Raw genomic sequence first — 24529 nt, forward strand, 5'->3', positions numbered from 1 at the left:
GCCGTTTTTCGGGATTCTGAGCTTAATTTGGGATCACAACTTTAAAATGCGTTTTCTGGCCTTTAGAAGCACTTTTTGGGGATTCTGAGCTTAATTTGGGATCACAACTTTAAAATGCGTTTTCTGGCCTTTAGAAGCACTTTTTGGGGATTCTGAGCTTAATTTGGAATCACAACTTTAAAATGCGTTTTCTGGCCTTTAGAAGCCGTTTTTCGGGATTCTGAGCTTAATTTGGGATCACAACTTTAAAATGCGTTTTCTGGCCTTTAGAAGCACTTTTTGGGGATTCTGAGCTTAATTTGGGATCACAACTTTAAAATGCGTTTTCTGGCCTTTATAAGCACTTTTTGGGGATTCTGAGCTTAATTTGGGATCACAACTTTAAAATGCGTTTTCTGGCCTTTAGAAGCCGTTTTTCGGGATTCTGAGCTTAATTTGGGATCACAACTTTAAAATGCGTTTTCTGGCCTTTAGAAGCCGTTTTTCGGGATTCTGAGCTTAATTTGGGATCACAACTTTAAAATGCGTTTTCTGGCCTTTAGAAGCCGTTTTTGGGGATTCTGAGCTTAATTTGGGATCACAACTTTAAAATGCGTTTTCTGGCCTTTAGAAGCCGTTTTTCGGGATTCTGAGCTTAATTTGGGATCACAACTTTAAAATGCGTTTTCTGGCCTTTAGAAGCACTTTTTGGGGATTCTGAGCTCAATTTGGGATCACAACTTTAAAATGCGTTTTCTGGCCTTTAGAAGCCGTTTTTGGGGATTCTGAGCTTAATTTGGGATCACAACTTTAAAATGCGTTTTCTGGCCTTTAGAAGCACTTTTTGGGGATTCTGAGCTCAATTTGGGATCACAACTTTAAAATGCGTTTTCTGGCCTTTAGAAGCGTCTTTTAGGGATTCTGAGCTTAATTTGGGATCACAACTTTAAAATGCGTTTTCTGGCCTTTAGAAGCACTTTTTGGGGATTCTGAGCTTAATTTGGGATCACAACTTTAAAATGCGTTTTCTGGCCTTTAGAAGCCGTTTTTCGGGATTCTGAGCTTAGTTTGGGATCACAACTTTAAAATGCGTTTTCTGGCCTTTAGAAGCGTCTTTTAGGGATTCTGAGCTTAATTCGGGATCACAACTTTAAAATGCGTTTTCTGGCCTTTAGAAGCCGTTTTTCGGGATTCTGAGCTTAATTTGGGATCACAACTTTAAAATGCGATTTCTGGCCTTTAGAAGCTTTTTTTGGGGATTCTGAGCTTAATTTGGGATCACAACTTTAAAATGCGTTTTCTGGCCTTTAGAAGCCGTTTTTCGGGATTCTGAGCTTAATTTGGGATCACAACTTTAAAATGCGTTTTCTGGCCTTTAGAAGCCGTTTTTCGGGATTCTGAGCTTAATTTGGGATCACAACTTTAAAATGCGTTTTCTGGCCTTTAGAAGCCGTTTTTGGGGATTCTGAGCTTAATTTGGGATCACAACTTTAAAATGCGTTTTCTGGCCTTTAGAAGCCGTTTTTCGGGATTCTGAGCTTAATTTGGGATCACAACTTGAAAATGCGTTTTCTGGCCTTTAGAAGCGTCTTTTAGGGATTCTGAGCTTAATTTGGGATCACAACTTTAAAATGCGTTTTCTGGCCTTTAGAAGCCGTTTTTGGGGATTCTGAGCTTAATTTGGGATCACAACTTTAAAATGCGTTTTCTGGCCTTTAGAAGCCGTTTTTCGGGATTCTGAGCTTAATTTGGGATCACAACTTTAAAATGCGTTTTCTGGCCTTTAGAAGCACTTTTTGGGGATTCTGAGCTCAATTTGGGATCACAACTTTAAAATGCGTTTTCTGGCCTTTAGAAGCCGTTTTTGGGGATTCTGAGCTTAATTTGAGATCACAACTTTAAAATGCGTTTTCTGGCCTTTAGAAGCACTTTTTGGGGATTCTGAGCTCAATTTGGGATCACAACTTTAAAATGCGTTTTCTGGCCTTTAGAAGCGTCTTTTAGGGATTCTGAGCTTAATTTGGGATCACAACTTTAAAATGCGTTTTCTGGCCTTTAGAAGCACTTTTTGGGGATTCTGAGCTTAATTTGGGATCACAACTTTAAAATGCGTTTTCTGGCCTTTAGAAGCGTCCTTTAGGGATTCTGAGCTTCATTCGGGATCACAACTTTAAAATGCGTTTTCTGGCCTTTAGAAGCGTCTTTTAGGGATTCTGAGCTTAATTTGGGATCACAACTTTAAAATGCGTTTTCTGGCCTTTAGAAGCGTCTTTTAGGGATTCTGAGCTTAATTCGGGATCACAACTTTAAAATGCGTTTTCTGGCCTTTAGAAGCGTCTTTTAGGGATTCTGAGCTTAATTTGGGATCACAACTTTAACATGCGTTTTCTGGCCTTTAGAAGCACTTTTTGGGGATTATGAGCTTAATTTGGGATCACAACTTTAAAATGCGTTTTCTGGCCTTTAGAAGCGTCTTTTAGGGATTCTGAGCTTAATTCGGGATCACAACTTTAAAATGCGTTTTCTGGCCTTTAGAAGCGTCTTTTAGGGATTCTGAGCTTAATTTGGGATCACAACTTTAAAATGCGTTTTCTGGCCTTTAGAAGCACTTTTTGGGGATTCTGAGCTTAATTTGGGATCACAACTTTAAAATGCGTTTTCTGGCCTTTAGAAGCACTTTTTGGGGATTCTGAGCTTAATTTGGGATCACAACTTTAAAATGCGTTTTCTGGCCTTTAGAAGCCGTTTTTCGGGATTCTGAGCTTAATTTGGGATCACAACTTTAAAATGCGTTTTCTGGCCTTTAGAAGCGTCTTTTAGGGATTCTGAGCTTAATTCGGGATCACAACTTTAAAATGCGTTTTCTGGCCTTTAGAAGCGTCTTTTAGGGATTCTGAGCTTAATTTGGGATCACAACTTTAAAATGCGTTTTCTGGCCTTTAGAAGCACTTTTTGGGGATTCTGAGCTTAATTTGGGATCACAACTTTAAAATGCGTTTTCTGGCCTTTAGAAGCCGTTTTTCGGGATTCTGAGCTTAATTTGGGATCACAACTTTAAAATGCGTTTTCTGGCCTTTAGAAGCGTCTTTTAGGGATTCTGATCTTAATTTGGGATCACAACTTTTAAATGCGTTTTCTGGCCTTTAGAAGCACTTTTTGGGGATTCTGGGCTTAATTTGGGATCACAACTTTAAAATGCGTTTTCTGGCCTTTAGAAGCCGTTTTTCGGGATTCTGAGCTTAATTTGGGATCACAACTTTAAAATGCGTTTTCTGGCCTTTAGAAGCACTTTTTGGGGATTCTGAGCTTAATTTGGAATCACAACTTTAAAATGCGTTTTCTGGCCTTTAGAAGCCGTTTTTCGGGATTCTGAGCTTAATTTGGGATCACAACTTTAAAATGCGTTTTTCGGGATTCTGAGCTTAATTTGGGATCACAACTTTAAAATGCGATTTCTGGCCTTTAGAAGCACTTTTTGGGGATTCTGAGCTTAATTTGGGATCACAACTTTAAAATGCGTTTTCTGGCCTTTAGAAGCACTTTTTGGGGATTCTGAGCTTAATTTGGGATCACAACTTTAAAATGCGTTTTCTGGCCTTTAGAAGCCGTTTTTCGGGAATCTGAGCTTAATTTGGGATCACAACTTTAAAATGCGTTTTCTGGCCTTTAGAAGCACTTTTTGCGGATTCTGAGCTCAATTTGGGATCACAACTTTAAAATGCGTTTTCTGGCCTTTAGAAGCACTTTTTGGGGATTCTGAGCTTAATTTGGGATCACAACTTTAAAATGCGTTTTCTGGCCTTTAGAAGCACTTTTTGGGGATTCTGAGCTCAATTTGGGATCACAACTTTAAAATGCGTTTTCTGGCCTTTAGAAGCGTCTTTTAGGGATTCTGAGCTTAATTTGGGATCACAACTTTAAAATGCGTTTTCTGGCCTTTAGAAGCGTCTTTTAGGGATTCTGAGCTTAATTTGGGATCACAACTTTAAAATGCGTTTTCTGGCCTTTAGAAGCACTTTTTGGGGATTATGAGCTTAATTTGGGATCACAACTTTAAAATGCGTTTTCTGGCCTTTAGAAGCGTCTTTTAGGGATTCTGAGCTTAATTCGGGATCACAACTTTAAAATGCGTTTTCTGGCCTTTAGAAGCGTCTTTTAGGGATTCTGAGCTAAATTTGGGATCACAACTTTAAAATGCGATTTCTGGCCTTTAGAAGCACTTTTTGGGGATTCTGAGCTTAATTTGGGATCACAACTTTAAAATGCGTTTTCTGGCCTTTAGAAGCCGTTTTTCGGGATTCTGAGCTTAATTTGGGATCACAACTTTAAAATGCGTTTTTTGGCCTTTAGAAGCACTTTTTGGGGATTCTGAGCTCAATTTGGGATCACAACTTTAAAATGCGTTTTCTGGCCTTTAGAAGCACTTTTTGGGGATTCTGAGCTTAATTTGGGATCACAACTTTAAAATGCGTTTTCTGGCCTTTAGAAGCACTTTTTGGGGATTCTGAGCTCAATTTGGGATCACAACTTTAAAATGCGTTTTCTGGCCTTTAGAAGCGTCTTTTAGGGATTCTGAGCTTAATTCGGGATCACAACTTTAAAATGCGTTTTCTGGCCTTTAGAAGCGTCTTTTAGGGATTCTGAGCTTAATTCGGGATCACAACTTTAAAATGCGTTTTCTGGCCTTTAGAAGCGTCTTTTAGGGATTCTGAGCTTAATTTGGGATCACAACTTTAAAATGCGTTTTCTGGCCTTTAGAAGCGTCTTTTAGGGATTCTGAGCTTAATTTGGGATCACAACTTTAAAATGCGTTTTCTGGCCTTTAGAAGCACTTTTTGGGGATTATGAGCTTAATTTGGGATCACAACTTTAAAATGCGTTTTCTGGCCTTTAGAAGCGTCTTTTAGGGATTCTGAGCTTAATTTGGGATCACAACTTTAAAATGCGTTTTCTGGCCTTTAGAAGCGTCTTTTAGGGATTCTGAGCTTAATTCGGGATCACAACTTTAAAATGCGTTTTCTGGCCTTTAGAAGCGTCTTTTAGGGATTCTGAGCTTAATTTGGGATCACAACTTTAAAATGCGTTTTCTGGCCTTTAGAAGCACTTTTTGGGGATTCTGAGCTTAATTTGGGATCACAACTTTAAAATGCGTTTTCTGGCCTTTAGAAGCCGTTTTTCGGGATTCTGAGCTTAATTTGGGATCACAACTTTAAAATGCGTTTTCTGGCCTTTAGAAGCGTCTTTTAGGGATTCTGAGCTTAATTCGGGATCACAACTTTAAAATGCGTTTTCTGGCCTTTAGAAGCGTCTTTTAGGGATTCTGAGCTTAATTTGGGATCACAACTTTAAAATGCGTTTTCTGGCCTTTAGAAGCCGTTTTTCGGGATTCTGAGCTTAATTTGGGATCACAACTTTAAAATGCGTTTTCTGGCCTTTAGAAGCGTCTTTTAGGGATTCTGAGCTTAATTTGGGATCACAACTTTAAAATGCGTTTTCTGGCCTTTAGAAGCCGTTTTTTCGGGATTCTGAGCTTAATTTGGGATCACAACTTTAAAATGCGTTTTCTGGCCTTTAGAAGCCGTTTTTCGGGATTCTGAGCTTAATTTGGGATCACAACTTTAAAATGCGTTTTCTGGCCTTTAGAAGCACTTTTTGGGGATTCTGAGCTTAATTTGGGATCACAACTTTAAAATGCGTTTTCTGGCCTTCAGAAGCACTTTTTGGGGATTCTGAGCTTAATTTGGAATCACAACTTTAAAATGCGTTTTCTGGCCTTTAGAAGCCGTTTTTCGGGATTCTGAGCTTAATTTGGGATCACAACTTTAAAATGCGTTTTCTGGCCTTTAGAAGCACTTTTTGGGGATTCTGAGCTTAATTTGGGATCACAACTTTAAAATGCGTTTTCTGGCCTTTAGAAGCACTTTTTGGGGATTCTGAGCTTAATTTGGGATCACAACTTTAAAATGCGTTTTCTGGCCTTTAGAAGCGTCTTTTAGGGATTCTGAGCTTAACCCTTCGTTTCATGATTTTTTATTTTTCCTTAAAAATCATTTTAAACAGTTGAGAATGATGAGTACATCAAGAAAAAAAATTAAAATAAAATACGATTTTTCCATTTTTCCATACATTAATTGTTGCAAATTTGTTACTTTATGAAACGAAGGGTTAATTCGGGATCACAACTTTAAAATGCGTTTTCTGGCCTTTAGAAGCGTCTTTTAGGGATTCTGAGCTTAATTTGGGATCACAACTTTAAAATGCGTTTTCTGGCCTTTAGAAGCACTTTTTGGAGATTCTGAGCTTAATTTGGGATCACAACTTTAAAATGCGTTTTCTGGCCTTTAGAAGCGTCTTTTAGGGATTCTGAGCTTAATTCGGGATCACAACTTTAAAATGCGTTTTCTGGCCTTTAGAAGCGTCTTTTAGGGATTCTGAGCTTAATTCGGGATCACAACTTTAAAATGCGTTTTCTGGCCTTTAGAAGCGTCTTTTAGGGATTCTGAGCTTAATTTGGGATCACAACTTTAAAATGCGTTTTCTGGCCTTTAGAAGCCGTTTTTCGGGATTCTGAGCTTAATTTGGGATCACAACTTTAAAATGCGTTTTCTGGCCTTTAGAAGCGTCTTTTAGGGATTCTGAGCTTAATTTGGGATCACAACTTTAAAATGCGTTTTCTGGCCTTTAGAAGCACTTTTTGGGGATTCTGAGCTTAATTTGGGATCACAACTTTAAAATGCGTTTTCTGGCCTTTAGAAGCGTCTTTTAGGGATTCTGAGCTTAATTCGGGATCACAACTTTAAAATGCGTTTTCTGGCCTTTAGAAGCGTCTTTTAGGGATTCTGAGCTTAATTCGGGATCACAACTTTAAAATGCGTTTTCTGGCCTTTAGAAGCGTCTTTTAGGGATTCTGAGCTTAATTCGGGATCACAACTTTAAAATGCGTTTTCTGGCCTTTAGAAGCACTTTTTGGGGATTCTGAGCTTAATTTGGGATCACAACTTTAAAATGCGTTTTCTGGCCTTTAGAAGCACTTTTTGGGGATTCTGAGCTTAATTTGGAATCACAACTTTAAAATGCGTTTTCTGGCCTTTAGAAGCCGTTTTTCGGGATTCTGAGCTTAATTTGGGATCACAACTTTAAAATGCGTTTTCTGGCCTTTAGAAGCACTTTTTGGGGATTCTGAGCTTAATTTGGGATCACAACTTTAAAATGCGTTTTCTGGCCTTTAGAAGCACTTTTTGGGGATTCTGAGCTTAATTTGGGATCACAACTTTAAAATGCGTTTTCTGGCCTTTAGAAGCGTCTTTTAGGGATTCTGAGCTTAATTCGGGATCACAACTTTAAAATGCGTTTTCTGGCCTTTAGAAGCGTCTTTTAGGGATTCTGAGCTTAATTCGGGATCACAACTTTAAAATGCGTTTTCTGGCCTTTAGAAGCGTCTTTTAGGGATTCTGAGCTTAATTCGGGATCACAACTTTAAAATGCGTTTTCTGGCCTTTAGAAGCACTTTTTGGGGATTCTGAGCTTAATTTGGGATCACAACTTTAAAATGCGTTTTCTGGCCTTTAGAAGCACTTTTTGGGGATTCTGAGCTTAATTTGGAATCACAACTTTAAAATGCGTTTTCTGGCCTTTAGAAGCCGTTTTTCGGGATTCTGAGCTTAATTTGGGATCACAACTTTAAAATGCGTTTTCTGGCCTTTAGAAGCACTTTTTGGGGATTCTGAGCTTAATTTGGGATCACAACTTTAAAATGCGTTTTCTGGCCTTTAGAAGCACTTTTTGGGGATTCTGAGCTTAATTTGGGATCACAACTTTAAAATGCGTTTTCTGGCCTTTAGAAGCGTCTTTTAGGGATTCTGAGCTTAACCCTTCGTTTCATGATTTTTTATTTTTCCTTAAAAATCATTTTAAACAGTTGAGAATGATGAGTACATCAAGAAAAAAAATTAAAATAAAATACGATTTTTCCATTTTTCCATACATTAATTGTTGCAAATTTGTTACTTTATGAAACGAAGGGTTAATTCGGGATCACAACTTTAAAATGCGTTTTCTGGCCTTTAGAAGCGTCTTTTAGGGATTCTGAGCTTAATTTGGGATCACAACTTTAAAATGCGTTTTCTGGCCTTTAGAAGCACTTTTTGGGGATTCTGAGCTTAATTTGGGATCACAACTTTAAAATGCGTTTTCTGGCCTTTAGAAGCACTTTTTGGGGATTCTGAGCTTAATTTGGGATCACAACTTTAAAATGCGTTTTCTGGCCTTTAGAAGCGTCTTTTAGGGATTCTGAGCTTAATTCGGGATCACAACTTTAAAATGCGTTTTCTGGCCTTTAGAAGCGTCTTTTAGGGATTCTGAGCTTAATTCGGGATCACAACTTTAAAATGCGTTTTCTGGCCTTTAGAAGCGTCTTTTAGGGATTCTGAGCTTAATTTGGGATCACAACTTTAAAATGCGTTTTCTGGCCTTTAGAAGCCGTTTTTCGGGATTCTGAGCTTAATTTGGGATCACAACTTTAAAATGCGTTTTCTGGCCTTTAGAAGCACTTTTTGGGGATTCTGAGCTTAATTTGGGATCACAACTTTAAAATGCGTTTTCTGGCCTTTAGAAGCACTTTTTGGGGATTCTGAGCTCAATTTGGGATCACAACTTTAAAATGCGTTTTCTGGCCTTTAGAAGCGTCTTTTAGGGATTCTGAGCTTAATTTGGGATCACAACTTTAAAATGCGTTTTCTGGCCTTTAGAAGCACTTTTTGGGGATTCTGAGCTTAATTTGGGATCACAACTTTAAAATGCGTTTTCTGGCCTTTAGAAGCCGTTTTTCGGGATTCTGAGCTTAATTTGGGATCACAACTTTAAAATGCGTTTTCTGGCCTTTAGAAGCACTTTTTGGGGATTCTGAGCTTAATTTGGGATCACAACTTTAAAATGCGTTTTCTGGCCTTTAGAAGCACTTTTTGGGGATTCTGAGCTTAATTTGGGATCACAACTTTAAAATGCGTTTTCTGGCCTTTAGAAGCGTCTTTTAGGGATTCTGAGCTTAACCCTTCGTTTCATGATTTTTTATTTTTCCTTAAAAATCATTTTAAACAGTTGAGAATGATGAGTACATCAAGAAAAAAAATTAAAATAAAATACGATTTTTCCATTTTTCCATACATTAATTGTTGCAAATTTGTTACTTTATGAAACGAAGGGTTAATTCGGGATCACAACTTTAAAATGCGTTTTCTGGCCTTTAGAAGCGTCTTTTAGGGATTCTGAGCTTAATTTGGGATCACAACTTTAAAATGCGTTTTCTGGCCTTTAGAAGCACTTTTTGGGGATTCTGAGCTTAATTTGGGATCACAACTTTAAAATGCGTTTTCTGGCCTTTAGAAGCCGTTTTTCGGGATTCTGAGCTTAATTTGGGATCACAACTTTAAAATGCGTTTTCTGGCCTTTAGAAGCACTTTTTGGGGATTCTGAGCTTAATTTGGGATCACAACTTTAAAATGCGTTTTCTGGCCTTTAGAAGCACTTTTTGGGGATTCTGAGCTTAATTTGGAATCACAACTTTAAAATGCGTTTTCTGGCCTTTAGAAGCCGTTTTTCGGGATTCTGAGCTTAATTTGGGATCACAACTTTAAAATGCGTTTTCTGGCCTTTAGAAGCACTTTTTGGGGATTCTGAGCTTAATTTGGGATCACAACTTTAAAATGCGTTTTCTGGCCTTTAGAAGCGTCTTTTAGGGATTCTGAGCTTAATTCGGGATCACAACTTTAAAATGCGTTTTCTGGCCTTTAGAAGCGTCTTTTAGGGATTCTGAGCTTAATTCGGGATCACAACTTTAAAATGCGTTTTCTGGCCTTTAGAAGCGTCTTTTAGGGATTCTGAGCTTAATTCGGGATCACAACTTTAAAATGCGTTTTCTGGCCTTTAGAAGCGTCTTTTAGGGATTCTGAGCTTAATTCGGGATCACAACTTTAAAATGCGTTTTCTGGCCTTTAGAAGCGTCTTTTAGGGATTCTGAGCTTAATTTGGGATCACAACTTTAAAATGCGTTTTCTGGCCTTTAGAAGCGTCTTTTAGGGATTCTGAGCTTAATTTGGGATCACAACTTTAAAATGCGTTTTCTGGCCTTTAGAAGCACTTTTTGTGGATTCTGAGCTTAATTCGGGATCACAACTTTAAAATGCGTTTTCTGGCCTTTAGAAGCGTCTTTTAGGGATTCTGAGCTTAATTCGGGATCACAACTTTAAAATGCGTTTTCTGGCCTTTAGAAGCGTCTTTTAGGGATTCTGAGCTTAATTCGGGATCACAACTTTAAAATGCGTTTTCTGGCCTTTAGAAGCACTTTTTGGGGATTCTGAGCTTAATTTGGGATCACAACTTTAAAATGCGTTTTCTGGCCTTTAGAAGCACTTTTTGGGGATTCTGAGCTTAACTTAGAATCACAACTTTAAAATGCGTTTTCTGGCCTTTAGAAGCCGTTTTTCGGGATTCTGAGCTTAATTTGGGATCACAACTTTAAAATGCGTTTTCTGGCCTTTAGAAGCACTTTTTGGGGATTCTGAGCTTAATTTGGGATCACAACTTTAAAATGCGTTTTCTGGCCTTTAGAAGCACTTTTTGGGGATTCTGAGCTTAATTTGGGATCACAACTTTAAAATGCGTTTTCTGGCCTTTAGAAGCGTCTTTTAGGGATTCTGAGCTTAATTCGGGATCACAACTTTAAAATGCGTTTTCTGGCCTTTAGAAGCGTCTTTTAGGGATTCTGAGCTTAATTCGGGATCACAACTTTAAAATGCGTTTTCTGGCCTTTAGAAGCACTTTTTGGGGATTCTGAGCTTAATTTGGGATCACAACTTTAAAATGCGTTTTCTGGCCTTTAGAAGCGTCTTTTAGGGATTCTGAGCTTAATTTGGGATCACAACTTTAAAATGCGTTTTCTGGCCTTTAGAAGCACTTTTTGTGGATTCTGAGCTTAATTCGGGATCACAACTTTAAAATGCGTTTTCTGGCCTTTAGAAGCGTCTTTTAGGGATTCTGAGCTTAATTCGGGATCACAACTTTAAAATGCGTTTTCTGGCCTTTAGAAGCGTCTTTTAGGGATTCTGAGCTTAATTCGGGATCACAACTTTAAAATGCGTTTTCTGGCCTTTAGAAGCACTTTTTGGGGATTCTGAGCTTAATTTGGGATCACAACTTTAAAATGCGTTTTCTGGCCTTTAGAAGCACTTTTTGGGGATTCTGAGCTTAACTTAGAATCACAACTTTAAAATGCGTTTTCTGGCCTTTAGAAGCCGTTTTTCGGGATTCTGAGCTTAATTTGGGATCACAACTTTAAAATGCGTTTTCTGGCCTTTAGAAGCACTTTTTGGGGATTCTGAGCTTAATTTGGGATCACAACTTTAAAATGCGTTTTCTGGCCTTTAGAAGCACTTTTTGGGGATTCTGAGCTTAATTTGGGATCACAACTTTAAAATGCGTTTTCTGGCCTTTAGAAGCGTCTTTTAGGGATTCTGAGCTTAATTCGGGATCACAACTTTAAAATGCGTTTTCTGGCCTTTAGAAGCGTCTTTTAGGGATTCTGAGCTTAATTTGGAATCACAACTTTAAAATGCGTTTTCTGGCCTTTAGAAGCCGTTTTTCGGGATTCTGAGCTTAATTTGGGATCACAACTTTAAAATGCGTTTTCTGGCCTTTAGAAGCACTTTTTGGGGATTCTGAGCTTAATTTGGGATCACAACTTTAAAATGCGTTTTCTGGCCTTTAGAAGCGTCTTTTAGGGATTCTGAGCTTAACCCTTCGTTTCATGATTTTTTATTTTTCCTTAAAAATCATTTTAAACAGTTGAGAATGATGAGTACATCAAGAAAAAAAATTAAAATAAAATACGATTTTTCCATTTTTCCATACATTAATTGTTGCAAATTTGTTACTTTATGAAACGAAGGGTTAATTCGGGATCACAACTTTAAAATGCGTTTTCTGGCCTTTAGAAGCGTCTTTTAGGGATTCTGAGCTTAATTTGGGATCACAACTTTAAAATGCGTTTTCTGGCCTTTAGAAGCACTTTTTGGGGATTCTGAGCTTAATTTGGGATCACAACTTTAAAATGCGTTTTCTGGCCTTTAGAAGCACTTTTTGGGGATTCTGAGCTCAATTTGGGATCACAACTTTAAAATGCGTTTTCTGGCCTTTAGAAGCGTCTTTTAGGGATTCTGAGCTTAATTTGGGATCACAACTTTAAAATGCGTTTTCTGGCCTTTAGAAGCACTTTTTGGGGATTCTGAGCTTAATTCGGGATCACAACTTTAAAATGCGTTTTCTGGCCTTTAGAAGCACTTTTTGGGGATTCTGAGCTTAATTTGGGATCACAACTTTAAAATGCGTTTTCTGGCCTTTAGAAGCCGTTTTCCGGGATTCTGAGCTTAATTTGGGATCACAACTTTAAAATGCGTTTTCTGGCCTTTAGAAGCACTTTTTGGGGATTCTGAGCTTAATTTGGGATCACAACTTTAAAATGCGATTTCTGGCCTTTAGAAGCACTTTTTGGGGATTCTGAGCTCAATTTGGGATCACAACTTTAAAATGCGTTTTCTGGCCTTTAGAAGCGTCTTTTAGGGATTCTGAGCTTAATTTGGGATCACAACTTTAAAATGCGTTTTCTGGCCTTTAGAAGCGTCTTTTAGGGATTCTGAGCTTAACCCTTCGTTTCATGATTTTTTATTTTTCCTTAAAAATCATTTTAAACAGTTGAGAATGATGAGTACATCAAGAAAAAAAATTAAAATAAAATACGATTTTTCCATTTTTCCATACATTAATTGTTGCAAATTTGTTACTTTATGAAACGAAGGGTTAATTCGGGATCACAACTTTAAAATGCGTTTTCTGGCCTTTAGAAGCGTCTTTTAGGGATTCTGAGCTTAATTTGGGATCACAACTTTAAAATGCGTTTTCTGGCCTTTAGAAGCACTTTTTGGGGATTCTGAGCTCAATTTGGGATCACAACTTTAAAATGCGATTTCTGGCCTTTAGAAGCACTTTTTGGGGATTCTGAGCTCAATTTGGGATCACAACTTTAAAATGCGTTTTCTGGCCTTTAGAAGCGTCTTTTAGGGATTCTGAGCTTAATTTGGGATCACAACTTTAAAATGCGTTTTCTGGCCTTTAGAAGCACTTTTTGGGGATTCTGAGCTTAATTCGGGATCACAACTTTAAAATGCGTTTTCTGGCCTTTAGAAGCACTTTTTGGGGATTCTGAGCTTAATTTGGGATCACAACTTTAAAATGCGTTTTCTGGCCTTTAGAAGCCGTTTTCCGGGATTCTGAGCTTAATTTGGGATCACAACTTTAAAATGCGTTTTCTGGCCTTTAGAAGCACTTTTTGGGGATTCTGAGCTTAATTTGGGATCACAACTTTAAAATGCGTTTTCTGGCCTTTAGAAGCACTTTTTGGGGATTCTGAGCTTAATTTGGGATCACAACTTTAAAATGCGTTTTCTGGCCTTTAGAAGCGTCTTTTAGGGATTCTGAGCTTAACCCTTCGTTTCATGATTTTTTATTTTTCCTTAAAAATCATTTTAAACAGTTGAGAATGATGAGTACATCAAGAAAAAAAATTAAAATAAAATACGATTTTTCCATTTTTCCATACATTAATTGTTGCAAATTTGTTACTTTATGAAACGAAGGGTTAATTCGGGATCACAACTTTAAAATGCGTTTTCTGGCCTTTAGAAGCGTCTTTTAGGGATTCTGAGCTTAATTCGGGATCACAACTTTAAAATGCGTTTTCTGGCCTTTAGAAGCGTCTTTTAGGGATTCTGAGCTTAATTCGGGATCACAACTTTAAAATGCGTTTTCTGGCCTTTAGAAGCGTCTTTTAGGGATTCTGAGCTTAATTCGGGATCACAACTTTAAAATGCGTTTTCTGGCCTTTAGAAGCGTCTTTTAGGGATTCTGAGCTTAATTTGGGATCACAACTTTAAAATGCGTTTTCTGGCCTTTAGAAGCCGTTTTTCGGGATTCTGAGCTTAATTTGGGATCACAACTTTAAAATGCGTTTTCTGGCCTTTAGAAGCACTTTTTGGGGATTCTGAGCTTAATTTGGGATCACAACTTTAAAATGCGTTTTCTGGCCTTTAGAAGCACTTTTTGGGGATTCTGAGCTCAATTTGGGATCACAACTTTAAAATGCGTTTTCTGGCCTTTAGAAGCACTTTTTGGGGATTCTGAGCTTAATTTGGGATCACAACTTTAAAATGCGTTTTCTGGCCTTTAGAAGCACTTTTTGGGGATTCTGAGCTCAATTTGGGATCACAACTTTAAAATGCGATTTCTGGCCTTTAGAAGCACTTTTTGGGGATTCTGAGCTCAATTTGGGATCACAACTTTAAAATGCGTTTTCTGGCCTTTAGAAGCGTCTTTTAGGGATTCTGAGCTTAATTTGGGATCACAACTTTAAAATGCGTTTTCTGGCCTTTAGAAGCACTTTTTGGGGATTCTGAGCTTAATTCGGGATCACAACTTTAAAATGCGTTTTCTGGCCTTTAGAAGCACTTTTTGGGGATTCTGAGCTTAATTCGGGATCACAACTTTAAAATGCGTTTTCTGGCCTTTAGAAGCACTTTTTGGGGATTCTGAGCTTAATTTGGGATCACAACTTTAAAATGCGTTTTCTGGCCTTTAGAAGCGTCTTTTAGGGATTCTGAGCTTAATTTGGGATCACAACTTTAAAATGCGTTTTCTGGCCTTTAGAAGCGTCTTTTAGGGATTCTGAGCTTAATTCGGGATCACAACTTTAAAATGCGTTTTCTGGCCTTTAGAAGCGTCTTTTAGGGATTCTGAGCTTAATTCGGGATCACAACTTTAAAATGCGTTTTCTGGCCTTTAGAAGCGTCTTTTAGGGATTCTGAGCTTAATTTGGGATCACAACTTTAAAATGCGATTTCTGGCCTTTAGAAGCACTTTTTGGGGATTCTGAGCTTAATTTAAGATCACAACTTTAAAATGCGTTTTCTGGCCTTTAGAAGCCGTTTTTCGGGATTCTGAGCTTAATTTGGGATCACAACTTTAAAATACGTTTTCTGGCCTTTAGAAGCACTTTTTGGGGATTCTGAGCTCAATTTGGGATCACAACTTTAAAATGCGTTTTCTGGCCTTAAGAAGCACTTTTTGGGGATTCTGAGCTTAATTTGGGATCACAACTTTAAAATGCGTTTTCTGGCCTTTAGAAGCCGTTTTTCGGGATTCTGAGCTTAATTTGGGATCACAACTTTAAAATGCGTTTTCTGGCCTTTAGAAGCACTTTTTGGGGATTCTGAGCTTAATTTGGGATCACAACTTTAAAATGCGTTTTCTGGCCTTTAGAAGCACTTTTTGGGGATTCTGAGCTTAATTTGGGATCACAACTTTAAAATGCGTTTTCTGGCCTTTAGAAGCGTCTTTTAGGGATTCTGAGCTTAATTCGGGATCACAACTTTAAAATGCGTTTTCTGGCCTTTAGAAGCGTCTTTTAGGGATTCTGAGCTTAATTCGGGATCACAACTTTAAAATGCGTTTTCTGGCCTTTAGAAGCACTTTTTGGGGATTCTGAGCTTAATTTGGGATCACAACTTTAAAATGCGTTTTCTGGCCTTTAGAAGCACTTTTTGGGGATTCTGAGCTTAATTTGGAATCACAACTTTAAAATGCGTTTTCTGGCCTTTAGAAGCCGTTTTTCGGGATTCTGAGCTTAATTTGGGATCACAACTTTAAAATGCGTTTTCTGGCCTTTAGAAGCACTTTTTGGGGATTCTGAGCTTAATTTGGGATCACAACTTTAAAATGCGTTTTCTGGCCTTTAGAAGCCGTTTTTCGGGATTCTGAGCTTAATTTGGGATCACAACTTTAAAATACGTTTTCTGGCCTTTAGAAGCACTTTTTGGGGATTCTGAGCTCAATTTGGGATCACAACTTTAAAATGCGTTTTCTGGCCTTTAGAAGCACTTTTTGGGGATTCTGAGCTTAATTTGGGATCACAACTTTAAAATGCGTTTTCTGGCCTTTAGAAGCCGTTTTTCGGGATTCTGAGCTTAATTTGGGATCACAACTTTAAAATGCGTTTTCTGGCCTTTAGAAGCACTTTTTGGGGATTCTGAGCTTAATTTGGGATCACAACTTTAAAATGCGTTTTCTGGCCTTTAGAAGCCGTTTTTCGGGATTCTGAGCTTAATTTGGGATCACAACTTTAAAATGCGTTTTCTGGCCTTTAGAAGCGTCTTTTAGGGATTCTGAGCTTAATTCGGGATCACAACTTTAAAATGCGTTTTCTGGCCTTTAGAAGCGTCTTTTAGGGATTCTGAGCTTAATTTGGGATCACAACTTTAAAATGCGTTTTCTGGCCTTTAGAAGCGTCTTTTAGGGATTCTGAGCTTAATTTGGGATCACAACTTTAAAATGCGTTTTCTGGCCTTTAGAAGCACTTTTTGGGGATTCTGAGCTTAATTTGGGATCACAACTTTAAAATGCGTTTTCTGACCTTTAGAAGCCGTTTTTCGGGATTCTGAGCTTAATTTGGGATCACAACTTTAAAATGCGTTTTCTGGCCTTTAGAAGCGTCTTTTAGGGATTCTGAGCTTAATTCGGGATCACAACTTTAAAATGCGTTTTCTGGCCTTTAGAAGCGTCTTTTAGGGATTCTGAGCTTAATTTGGGATCACAACTTTAAAATGCGTTTTCTGGCCTTTAGAAGCACTTTTTGGGGATTCTGAGCTTAATTTGGGATCACAACTTTAAAATGCGTTTTCTGGCCTTTAGAAGCCGTTTTTCGGGATTCTGAGCTTAATTTGGGATCACAACTTTAAAATGCGTTTTCTGGCCTTTAGAAGCGTCTTTTAGGGATTCTGAGCTTAATTCGGGATCACAACTTTAAAATGCGTTTTCTGGCCTTTAGAAGCGTCTTTTAGGGATTCTGAGCTTAATTTGGGATCACAACTTTAAAATGCGATTTCTGGCCTTTAGAAGCACTTTTTGGGGATTCTGAGCTTAATTTGGGATCACAACTTTAAAATGCGTTTTCTGGCCTTTAGAAGCCGTTTTTCGGGATTCTGAGCTTAATTTGGGATCACAACTTTAAAATGCGTTTTCTGGCCTTTAGAAGCACTTTTTGGGGATTCTGAGCTTAATTTGGGATCACAACTTTAAAATGCGTTTTCTGACCTTTAGAAGCCGTTTTTCGGGATTCTGAGCTTAATTTGGGATCACAACTTTAAAATGCGTTTTCTGGCCTTTAGAAGCGTCTTTTAGGGATTCTGAGCTTAATTCGGGATCACAACTTTAAAATGCGTTTTCTGGCCTTTAGAAGCGTCTTTTAGGGATTCTGAGCTTAATTTGGGATCACAACTTTAAAATGCGTTTTCTGGCCTTTAGAAGCACTTTTTGGGGATTCTGAGCTTAATTTGGGATCACAACTTTAAAATGCGTTTTCTGGCCTTTAGAAGCCGTTTTTCGGGATTCTGAGCTTAATTTGGGATCACAACTTTAAAATGCGTTTTCTGGCCTTTAGAAGCCGTTTTTCGGGATTCTGAGCTTAATTTGGGATCACAACTTTAAAATGCGTTTTCTGGCCTTTAGAAGCGTCTTTTAGGGATTCTGAGCTTAATTCGGGATCACAACTTTAAAATGCGTTTTCTGGCCTTTAGAAGCGTCTTTTAGGGATTCTGAGCTTAATTTGGGATCACAACTTTAAAATGCGTTTTCTGGCCTTTAGAAGCGTCTTTTAGGGATTCTGAGCTTAATTTGGGATCACAACTTTAAAATGCGTTTTCTGGCCTTTAGAAGCACTTTTTGGGGATTCTGAGCTTAATTTGGGATCACAACTTTAAAATGCGTTTTCTGACCTTTAGAAGCCGTTTTTCGGGATTCTGAGCTTAATTTGGGATCACAACTTTAAAATGCGTTTTCTGGCCTTTAGAAGCGTCTTTTAGGGATTCTGAGCTTAATTCGGGATCACAACTTTAAAATGCGTTTTCTGGCCTTTAGAAGCGTCTTTTAGGGATTCTGAGCTTAATTTGGGATCACAACTTTAAAATGCGTTTTCTGGCCTTTAGAAGCACTTTTTGGGGATTCTGAGCTTAATTTGGGATCACAACTTTAAAATGCGTTTTCTGGCCTTTAGAAGCCGTTTTTCGGGATTCTGAGCTTAATTTGGGATCACAACTTTAAAATGCGTTTTCTGGCCTTTAGAAGCGTCTTTTAGGGATTCTGAGCTTAATTCGGGATCACAACTTTAAAATGCGTTTTCTGGCCTTTAGAAGCGTCTTTTAGGGATTCTGAGCTTAATTTGGGATCACAACTTTAAAATGCGATTTCTGGCCTTTAGAAGCACTTTTTGGGGATTCTGAGCTTAATTTGGGATCACAACTTTAAAATGCGTTTTCTGGCCTTTAGAAGCCGTTTTTCGGGATTCTGAGCTTAATTTGGGATCACAACTTTAAAATGCGTTTTCTGGCCTTTAGAAGCCGTTTTTCGGGATTCTGAGCTTAATTTGGGATCACAACTTTAAAATGCGATTTCTGGCCTTTAGAAGCCGTTTTTCGGGATTCTGAGCTTAATTTGGGATCACAACTTTAAAATGCGTTTTCTGGCCTTTAGAAGCACTTTTTGGGGATTCTGAGCTTAATTTGGGATCACAACTTTAAAATGCGTTTTCTGGCCTTTAGAAGCGTCTTTTAGGGATTCTGAGCTTAATTCGGGATGACAACTTTAAAATGCGTTTTCTGGCCTTTAGAAGCGTCTTTTAGGGATTCTGAGCTTAATTTGGGATCACAACTTTAAAATGCGATTTCTGGCCTTTAGAAGCCGTTTTTCGGGATTCTGAGCTTAATTTGGGATCACAACTTTAAAATACGTTTTCTGGCCTTTAGAAGCACTTTTTGGGGATTCTGAGCTTAATTTGGGATCACAACTTTAAAATGCGATTTCTGGCCTTTAGAAGCACTTTTTGGGGATTCTGAGCTTAATTTGGGATCACAACTTTAAAATGCGTTTTCTGGCCTTTAGAAGCCGTTTTTCGGGATTCTGAGCTTAATTTGGGATCACAACTTTAAAATGCGTTTTCTGGCCTTTAGAAGCGTCTTTTAGGGATTCTGAGCTTAATTCGGGATCACAACTTTAAAATGCGTTTTCTGGCCTTTAGAAGCACTTTTTGGGGATTCTGAGCTTAATTTGGGATCACAACTTTAAAATGCGTTTTCTGGCCTTTAGAAGCCGTTTTTCGGGATTCTGAGCTTAATTTGGGATCACAACTTTAAAATACGTTTTCTGGCCTTTAGAAGCACTTTTTGGGGATTCTGAGCTTAATTTGGGATCACAACTTTAAAATGCGTTTTCTGGCCTTTAGAAGCGTCTTTTAGGGATTCTGAGCTTAATTCGAGATGACAACTTTAAAATGCGTTTTCTGGCCTTTAGAAGCGTCTTTTAGGGATTCTGAGCTTAATTTGGGATCACAACTTTAAAATGCGTTTTCTGGCCTTTAGAAGCGTCTTTTAGGGATTCTGAGCTTAATTCGGGATCACAACTTTGAAATGCGTTTTCTGGCCTTTAGAAGCACTTTTTGGGGATTCTGAGCTTAATTTGGGATCACAACTTTAAAATGCGTTTTCTGGCCTTTAGAAGCCGTTTTTCGGGATTCTGAGCTTAATTTGGGATCACAACTTTAAAATGCGTTTTCTGGCCTTTAGAAGCGTCTTTTAGGGATTCTGAGCTTAATTCGGGATCACAACTTTAAAATGCGATTTCTGGCCTTTAGAAGCACTTTTTGGGGATTCTGAGCTTAATTTGGGATCACAACTTTAAAATGCGTTTTCTGGCCTTTAGAAGCCGTTTTTCGGGATTCTGAGCTTAATTTGGGATCACAACTTTAAAATGCGTTTTCTGGCCTTTAGAAGCGTCTTTTAGGGATTCTGAGCTTAATTCGGGATCACAACTTTAAAATGCGTTTTCTGGCCTTTAGAAGCGTCTTTTAGGGATTCTGAGCTTAATTTGGGATCACAACTTTAAAATGCGATTTCTGGCCTTTAGAAGCACTTTTTGGGGATTCTGAGCTTAATTTGGGATCACAACTTTAAAATGCGTTTTCTGGCCTTTAGAAGCCGTTTTCGGGATTCTGAGCTTAATTTGGGATCACAACTTTAAAATGCGTTTTCTGGCCTTTAGAAGCGTCTTTTAGGGATTCTGAGCTTAATTTGGGATCACAACTTTAAAATGCGTTTTCTGGCCTTTAGAAGCACTTTTTGGGGATTCTGAGCTTAATTTGGGATCACAACTTTAAAATGCGCTTTCTGGCCTTTAGAAGCCGTTTTTCGGGATTCTGAGCTTAATTTGGGATCACAACTTTAAAATGCGTTTTCTGGCCTTTAGAAGCGTCTTTTAGGGATTCTGAGCTTAATTCGGGATCACAACTTTAAAATGCGTTTTCTGGCCTTTAGAAGCGTCTTTTAGGGATTCTGAGCTTAATTTGGGATCACAACTTTAAAATGCGTTTTCTGGCCTTTAGAAGCACTTTTTGGGGATTCTGAGCTCAATTTGGGATCACAACTTTAAAATGCGTTTTCTGGCCTTTAGAAGCGTCTTTTAGGGATTCTGAGCTTAATTTGGGATCACAACTTTAAAATGCGTTTTCTGGCCTTTAGAAGCCGTTTTTCGGGATTCTGAGCTTAATTTGGGATCACAACTTTAAAATGCGTTTTCTGGCCTTTAGAAGCGTCTTTTAGGGATTCTGAGCTTAATTTGGGATCACAACTTTAAAATGCGTTTTCTGGCCTTTAGAAGCGTCTTTTAGGGATTCTGAGCTTAATTTGGGATCACAACTTTAAAATGCGTTTTCTGGCCTTTAGAAGCACTTTTTGGGGATTCTGAGCTCAATTTGAGATCACAACTTTAAAATGCGTTTTCTGGCCTTTAGAAGCACTTTTTGGGGATTCTGAGCTTAATTTGGGATCACAACTTTAAAATGCGTTTTCTGGCCTTTAGAAGCACTTTTTGGGGATTCTGAGCTCAATTTGGGATCACAACTTTAAAATGCGTTTTCTGGCCTTTAGAAGCGTCTTTTAGGGATTCTGAGCTTAATTTGGGATCACAACTTTAAAATGCGTTTTCTGGCCTTTAGAAGCACTTTTTGGGGATTCTGAACTTAATTTGGGATCACAACTTTAAAATGCGTTTTCTGGCCTTTAGAAGCCGTTTTTCGGGATTCTGAGCTTAATTTGGGATCACAACTTTAAAATGCGTTTTCTGGCCTTTAGAAGCACTTTTTGGGGATTCTGAGCTTAATTTGGGATCACAACTTTAAAATGCGTTTTCTGGCCTTTAGAAGCCGTTTTTCGGGATTCTGAGCTTAATTTGGGATCACAACTTTAAAATGCGTTTTCTGGCCTTTAGAAGCGTCTTTTAGGGATTCTGAGCTTAATTCGGGATCACAACTTTAAAATGCGTTTTCTGGCCTTTAGAAGCGTCTTTTAGGGATTCTGAGCTTAATTTGGGATCACAACTTTAAAATGCGATTTCTGGCCTTTAGAAGCACTTTTTGGGGATTCTGAGCTTAATTTGGGATCACAACTTTAAAATGCGTTTTCTGGCCTTTAGAAGCCGTTTTCGGGATTCTGAGCTTAATTTGGGATCACAACTTTAAAATGCGTTTTCTGGCCTTTAGAAGCGTCTTTTAGGGATTCTGAGCTTAATTTGGGATCACAACTTTAAAATGCGTTTTCTGGCCTTTAGAAGCACTTTTTGGGGATTCTGAGCTTAATTTGGGATCACAACTTTAAAATGCGTTTTCTGGCCTTTAGAAGCCGTTTTTCGGGATTCTGAGCTTAATTTGGGATCACAACTTTAAAATGCGTTTTCTGGCCTTTAGAAGCGTCTTTTAGGGATTCTGAGCTTAATTCGGGATCACAACTTTAAAATGCGTTTTCTGGCCTTTAGAAGCGTCTTTTAGGGATTCTGAGCTTAATTTGGGATCACAACTTTAAAATGCGTTTTCTGGCCTTTAGAAGCACTTTTTGGGGATTCTGAGCTCAATTTGGGATCACAACTTTAAAATGCGTTTTCTGGCCTTTAGAAGCACTTTTTGGGGATTCTGAGCTTAATTTGGGATCACAACTTTAAAATGCGTTTTCTGGCCTTTAGAAGCACTTTTTGGGGATTCTGAGCTCAATTTGGGATCACAACTTTAAAATGCGTTTTCTGGCCTTTAGAAGCGTCTTTTAGGGATTCTGAGCTTAATTTGGGATCACAACTTTAAAATGCGTTTTCTGGCCTTTAGAAGCACTTTTTGGGGATTCTGAGCTTAATTTGGGATCACAACTTTAAAATGCGTTTTCTGGCCTTTAGAAGCCGTTTTTCGGGATTCTGAGCTTAATTTGGGATCACAACTTTAAAATGCGTTTTCTGGCCTTTAGAAGCACTTTTTGGGGATTCTGAGCTTAATTTGGGATCACAACTTTAAAATGCGTTTTCTGGCCTTTAGAAGCCGTTTTTCGGGATTCTGAGCTTAATTTGGGATCACAACTTTAAAATGCGTTTTCTGGCCTTTAGAAGCGTCTTTTAGGGATTCTGAGCTTAATTCGGGATCACAACTTTAAAATGCGTTTTCTGGCCTTTAGAAGCCGTTTTTCGGGATTCTGAGCTTAATTTGGGATCACAACTTTAAAATGCGATTTCTGGCCTTTAGAAGCACTTTTTGGGGATTCTGAGCTTAATTTGGGATCACAACTTTAAAATGCGTTTTCTGGCCTTTAGAAGCCGTTTTCGGGATTCTGAGCTTAATTTGGGATCACAACTTTAAAATGCGTTTTCTGGCCTTTAGAAGCGTCTTTTAGGGATTCTGAGCTTAATTTGGGATCACAACTTTAAAATGCGTTTTCTGGCCTTTAGAAGCACTTTTTGGGGATTCTGAGCTTAATTTGGGATCACAACTTTAAAATGCGTTTTCTGGCCTTTAGAAGCCGTTTTTCGGGATTCTGAGCTTAATTTGGGATCACAACTTTAAAATGCGTTTTCTGGCCTTTAGAAGCGTCTTTTAGGGATTCTGAGCTTAATTTGGGATCACAACTTTAAAATGCGTTTTCTGGCCTTTAGAAGCACTTTTTGGGGATTCTGAGCTTAATTTGGGATCACAACTTTAAAATGCGTTTTCTGGCCTTTAGAAGCGTCTTTTAGGGATTCTGAGCTTAATTCGGGATCACAACTTTAAAATGCGTTTTCTGGCCTTTAGAAGCGTCTTTTAGGGATTCTGAGCTTAATTCGGGATCACAACTTTAAAATGCGTTTTCTGGCCTTTAGAAGCGTCTTTTAGGGATTCTGAGCTTAATTTGGGATCACAACTTTAAAATGCGTTTTCTGGCCTTTAGAAGCCGTTTTTCGGGATTCTGAGCTTAATTTGGGATCACAACTTTAAAATGCGTTTTCTGGCCTTTAGAAGCGTCTTTTAGGGATTCTGAGCTTAATTTGGGATCACAACTTTAAAATGCGTTTTCTGGCCTTTAGAAGCACTTTTTGGGGATTCTGAGCTTAATTTGGGATCACAACTTTAAAATGCGTTTTCTGGCCTTTAGAAGCGTCTTTTAGGGATTCTGAGCTTAACCCTTCGTTTCATGATTTTTTATTTTTCCTTAAAAATCATTTTAAACAGTTGAGAATGATGAGTACATCAAGAAAAAAAATTAAAATAAAATACGATTTTTCCATTTTTCCATACATTAATTGTTGCAAATTTGTTACTTTATGAAACGAAGGGTTAATTCGGGATCACAACTTTAAAATGCGTTTTCTGGCCTTTAGAAGCGTCTTTTAGGGATTCTGAGCTTAATTCGGGATCACAACTTTAAAATGCGTTTTCTGGCCTTTAGAAGCGTCTTTTAGGGATTCTGAGCTTAATTCGGGATCACAACTTTAAAATGCGTTTTCTGGCCTTTAGAAGCGTCTTTTAGGGATTCTGAGCTTAATTCGGGATCACAACTTTAAAATGCGTTTTCTGGCCTTTAGAAGCGTCTTTTAGGGATTCTGAGCTTAATTCGGGATCACAACTTTAAAATGCGTTTTCTGGCCTTTAGAAGCACTTTTTGGGGATTCTGAGCTTAATTTGGGATCACAACTTTAAAATGCGTTTTCTGGCCTTTAGAAGCACTTTTTGGGGATTCTGAGCTTAATTTGGAATCACAACTTTAAAATGCGTTTTCTGGCCTTTAGAAGCCGTTTTTCGGGATTCTGAGCTTAATTTGGGATCACAACTTTAAAATGCGTTTTCTGGCCTTTAGAAGCACTTTTTGGGGATTCTGAGCTTAATTTGGGATCACAACTTTAAAATGCGTTTTCTGGCCTTTAGAAGCACTTTTTGGGGATTCTGAGCTTAATTTGGGATCACAACTTTAAAATGCGTTTTCTGGCCTTTAGAAGCGTCTTTTAGGGATTCTGAGCTTAACCCTTCGTTTCATGATTTTTTATTTTTCCTTAAAAATCATTTTAAACAGTTGAGAATGATGAGTACATCAAGAAAAAAAATTAAAATAAAATACGA

Source organism: Uranotaenia lowii, unplaced genomic scaffold, assembly GCF_029784155.1.
Source record: "Uranotaenia lowii strain MFRU-FL unplaced genomic scaffold, ASM2978415v1 HiC_scaffold_4, whole genome shotgun sequence".
Classification (NCBI taxonomy): domain Eukaryota; kingdom Metazoa; phylum Arthropoda; class Insecta; order Diptera; family Culicidae; genus Uranotaenia; species Uranotaenia lowii.